Here is a 5,549-nt window from a genome sequence, read left to right as displayed (position 1 = left end):
TTTAATTTTTATTTCCTTATTGACCAATGGGTTAGCAGTAAAAAATCAGCCTGCAGTGCAGAAGTGAAGTGCAGTGAAGTGAAGTCGCTCAGTCGTGTCCAACTCTTTGCAACCCCTTGGACTATAGCCCACCAGGCTCCTCCGTCCATGGGATTTTCCAGGCAAGAGTACTGGAGTGGGTTGCCATTTCCTTCTCCAGGAGATCTTCACAACCCAGGGATTGAACCCGGGTCTCCCGCATTGTAGGCAGACGCTTTACTGTCTGAGCCACTGCAGGTTCAATTCCTGGGTCAGGAAGATCCCCTGGAGGAGGGCATGGCAACCCACTCCAGTATTCTTGCCTGGGAATCCCATGGACAGAGGAGTCTGGTGGGCTACGGTCCATAGCATCACATAAAGTCAGACATGACTGAAGTGATTGAGCACGCACGCACTCAGTGACCAAAGATGTTGAAAATCTTTCCATGTGCTTGTTGGCCATTTATATATCTTGTTTGGAGAAATGTTTATTCATACTCTTTGTTCAGGTTTTAATTGGGTTGTTTGTCTTTTTGTTGTTCAGTTGTAATAGTTTTTTATAATCTAGATGCTGTCTTTGCCAGATATGTAATTTGCAAATGTTTTGTCCTATTCTGTAGGTTGTCTTTTTTGCTCTCTTGGTAACATTCTCTGATGCACAAAATATTTTAATGTTTATAAAATTTGATTTATCTAATTTTTTCTGTAGTTGCTCTTGCTTTTGGCCTCATATCTTAGGTCCTATCACCAAATCTAAGGCCATAAAATTTACTTCTGTGTTTCTTCCAATAGCTTTTACTTTTAGACCTTATGTTTATTTAGGTCATTGATCAATTTTGAGTTAATTTTTTATTATGGAGCATTAAGGGTCTGATTTTATTATTTTGCATGCATTTATATACTTTCCCCATTTATATACTTTCCCCATAACTTTTTGTTGAGGAGACTATTCTTTTCCCACTTATATTTTACAAATTCACACTTTTATTTACCTTTCAGTAAGTTTAAATCCTCGAAGCGTACAGCATCACACTGATTCTGTGTCCAGTGGTCTTAACAGGAAAGTTGCTTCAGAATTTGGCACAATCCATGCCACTGTTTCCATGAACACGAGTTATCTTTCCTCAGATTACTCTGGTTTTGTTAAGTTTTCCACCAGGAGTTACTGTGTTGTTCTTTGCTTTGTACACACAAGCACATCCCTTGCCTGGATAGAATTCAGTTTCATCTTGAGCATATACACCTTTGATTTTCAGGAGAGCTGTTCAGGAGAACTAGAGTGCTCCCTCTAGTTCCATAGACCCTGCTTATAGCCAGCAAAAATGGCCTGGGGTCACATTCTTCCAGACACATTTGTCATTTTAGAAGTCCTGTTCTCAGCAGGCCTGCACAGGGTCCAAGGTGGCTAAAGAGCTCCCATTTACTGCTCTTGGCACTCTTGTTGAAAGCACCGGAGAATAGCGCTTTGGGTTTGTTTCTGGGCTTTCATTCCTCGTCCATTGGTCTATAAGTCTCTTGTTATGCTACTACTACGCTGTTTTGATTACTGCTGCTTTGAAGTCAGTTTTGAAATTGTAAAATGTGAATCTTCCAATTCTTTCTTCCTTTTTCAGTATTGTTTGGGCTATTCAGAGCCACTAGCAGTTCTATATAGATTTGAGAATAAGGTTTCCATTTCTTAAATAAAATGAAATTTTAATAAGGATTGTGTTTAATCAGGGCTTCCCTAATAGCTCAGTTGGTAAAGAATCCACCTGCAATGCAGGAGACCCCAGTTCGATTCCTGGGTTGAGAAGATCCGCTGGAGAAGGGACAGGCTACCCACTCCAGTATTCTTGGACTTCCCTGGTGGCTCAGCTGGTAAAGAACCTGCCCTCAATGTGGGAGGCCTGGGTTTGATCCCTGGGTTGGAAAGATCCCTGGAGAAGGAAAAGGCTACCCATTCCAGTATTCTGGCCTGGAGACTTCCATGGACTGTAAAGTCTATGAGGTCACAAAGAGCTTAACCAGTAGAATGCTTTGGGTCTACTGCCGCTTTAGCAATATTAAGGCTTTCTATACACGAATGCTGAATGGCTTTTATTTATTTAGGTATTCTTTAATTTCTTTTGATAATGTTTTATATAGTTTTCGCATGTACAAGTCTTTCAGCTATGTGGTTAGCTTCATTGCTTGGTTTTCATTCTTTTGGATACTATTGTAAATAGCATTATTTTCTTAATTTCCTTTTTGGACTGTTCACTGATGATGTATAGAGACACAGCTGATCTTGTGTGTTGGCTTTCTACCCTGAACTTTGCTGAATTTGGTCATTAGCTCTTGCAGTTCTTTTTGTTAGATTCATTGGGATTTTCTGAATATGGAAACATGCCATCTGCAAATATAGTTTTAATTCTTACTTTCCAATTTGGATGTCTTTTGTTATTAATTTTTCCTGCCAAATTACTCCAGCTAGGACTTCCAGTACAGTATTAAATGGGAAAAAGACCAAGATGCCCATTTTCACCACTGCTATTCAACAGTCTACTGAGAGTAATGGATTTTGCAGAATACTTTTTGTTTATTCTAATTCACAAACTAAAGCCAGTGGTTTAATAAAGGCCCACTTTTTCTGAGGTTAGGTGTTTTGGCAAATTTGTTGTCTAGAACATATCTAATAAAAGAAATATTGGAAAAGTCCTCCTAGGAGGAAGACAGGGACTATACAAAGCTCTGTGTCTTACTTGACTAGATCTACTTTGTGATGAAAAACCATTGACTAAGGATCATTTCTAAAATGAGGGCTATTGATTTAGTAAGGTTGGTGTTTTCGTTGGTACCTTGCGATTCTTTCTAGTTTAAAACACATCATTAATTAAAAGTGGTGGAGAGACTAGGGAACTTCCAATAGCTGACGCTTGGAGAAATGACAATTGACAACAAGGGAGAATGGAAGAAAAGCAGAGACAGAAAGAATTTAGTGGAAGGACAAGCTAAATTCTAACTACTTCAGTGACCATATCCCTGCACTATGCAATCTGCAACTTATGACCTTGAGTTAACAGTGAGAGACCATATTATGTTCAATATAACACATTCACTATGTTTAATAAAAAGTCTTATAAATGTGAAATTAAAATTTCTTTGGAAGGGAAAGGTTCAATTTTGTGTGATATTTCATCCCTTATCAATATCAGGGAAATGTTATTATTTGAAATGATAAACAGTCTTACACATATTTTTTAATTGAAGTATAGTTGATATATGGCTTCCTAGGTACATTCAGAAAACTAAGATCATGGCATCTGGTCCCATCACTTCATGGAAAATAGATGGGGAAACAGTGTCAGACTTTATTTTTTTGGGCTCCAAAATCACTGCAGATGGTGATTGCAGCCATGAAATTAAAAGACGCTTACTCCTTGGAAGGAACGTTATGACCAACCTAGATAGCACATTGAAAAGCAGAGATATTATTTTGCCAACAAAGGTCTGTCTAGTCAAGGCTATGGTTTTTCCATGGTCATGTATGGATGTGAGAGTTGGACTGTGAAGAAAGCTGAGTGCCGAAGAATTGATGCTTTTGAACTGTGGTGCTGGAGAAGACTCTTGAGAGTCCCTTGGACTGCAAGGAGATCCAACCAGTCCATCCTAAAGGAGATCAGTCCTGGGTGTTCATTGGAAGGACTGATGCTGAGGCTGAAACTCCAATACTTTGGCCACCTCATGCGAAGAGTTGACTCATTGGAGAAGACCCTGATGCTGGGAGGGATTGGGGGCAGGAGAAGGGGATGACAGAGGATGAGATGGCTGGATGGCATCACTGACTCAATGGACATGAGTTTGAGTGAACTCCGGGAGTTGGTGATGGACAGGGAGGCCTGGTGTGCTGCGATTCATGGGGTCGCAAAGAGTTGGACTCGGATGAGAGACTGAACTGAACTGAACTGAGGTGGTTCAGTGGTAAAGAATCTGCCTGCCAGTGCAGGAGACACAGGTCTTATCTCTAGGTCAGGAAGATCTCCTGGAATAGAAAGTGGCAACCTGCTCCAGTGTTCTTGGCTGGGGAATTCCATGGACGGAGGAGACTAGTGGGCTCTAGTTCATGGGGTTGCAAAGGGTTGGACGTGACTGAGCATGCACACATACACAAATAGTTGGTTTAAAATATATTTAGTTGCAGGTATATAATATAATGATTCAGTATATTTATAAATTGTGCTCCTTTCAAAGTTATTTAAAAATATTTGCTGTATTCCTGTGCAGTATAGTATATCTTTGTAGCTTATTTATTATATATATATATAGTAGTATATAAAATGTACCTTTGTACCTCTGTGTACCTCTTAATCCTGTATCCCTATCTTACCCCCTCACCTCCCCTCTCTCACTGGTAACCACTAGTTTGTTTTCAAATGTTTTATTTTTTAGATTCCATATACAATGATATCATATAGTATTTGTTTTTCTCTGTCTGATTTATTTCACAAAGCAAGATAGCCCTGAAGTCTATCCATATTGTTGCGAATGACAAGCTTCCATTCTTAAAGCAATCTTTTAAAACAGAGTTCTTGGACAGATTTCTGATGAAGTGGGTAGGGAAAAGCTGTGAAACATCACAGTAACTCCTCCTTGTGAAAACAGAGTGACAATTAAGAGCCTTCATGGAGGTATTTTGAGTATAGCTCTACAATGAGTATTTAGACCAATGAACAGATGGTCCTAAGCAGCTAAATCTTTGGGGGCCACATAATTATTATTCAAGCCAGGACCCTTTCGAGAAAAGGATACACTATTAATTATACCAGGTTAAAAGATATAAATCAGTAGTGTTTTGGGAAGGCTGAGACAGCTGGTCATTCTAATGAAAATGACTTTTTATTCTCGATGTTATTATTGATTTACCATGGGAAAAATTAGTAATGAAAAAATTTTATTCTTCAAAGCTCTAAGCAGATTTTCAAAGGAGAGGAAAATGAGATAAGAGTCTGTTGTTATGTGGTTGCCCTTTTGGCTTTCCTACATGCTTTTCTGGGGTGGTCTATCCTGGTGATGTGCGCCTAGATGGATGTCAACCACATCAGTTTGATACTGAGTGTGGCCAAGACAGAGCTGCCTGAGTTTGGTCCAGGCAAAGACCAGGGTGAAGGACAGCTTGCTTCAGCCAAGATCTTTTGGGCCGTTTTTATGCCCTTCTTAGACTTTATACCTGAAAAAGGCAGCCTGGGACCACATTGGTCTCACCAGGGCTCATACATGAGGAGAAGTCCTAAAATTTGGCTTAACTGAACTTGGTGATGCTGGAAAAGATTTAGGGCAGGAGGAGAAGGGGACGACAGAAGATGAGATGCTGGGATGGTATCACCGACTTAGTGGACATGAGTTTGAGTAAACTCTGGAAGTTAGTGTTGAATGGGGAGGCCTGGCGAGCTGCAGTTCGTGGGGCCGCAGAGTTGGACACGATTGAGTGACTGAACTGAACTGCACTGGGTTCCAGGTATTAGCAGGAAACAAGCAAGAAAACTCTTCTCATTGGGAATAGTTTTATTCCC

General features: G+C 40.0%; 1 pseudogene; it reads right to left on the bottom strand.

Moving 5' to 3' along the window:
- Window positions 1-1,022: 1,022 nt before the first annotated feature.
- LOC107131578 (large ribosomal subunit protein eL33-like) lies at window positions 1,023-1,378 on the bottom strand (annotated as a pseudogene).
- Window positions 1,379-5,549: the final 4,171 nt, after the last annotated feature.

The sequence above is a fragment of the Bos taurus genome, chromosome 20 (genome assembly GCF_002263795.3).
Source record: "Bos taurus isolate L1 Dominette 01449 registration number 42190680 breed Hereford chromosome 20, ARS-UCD2.0, whole genome shotgun sequence".
NCBI lineage: Eukaryota > Metazoa > Chordata > Mammalia > Artiodactyla > Bovidae > Bos > Bos taurus.
This window is presented reverse-complemented; position numbering and strand designations above follow the sequence as displayed.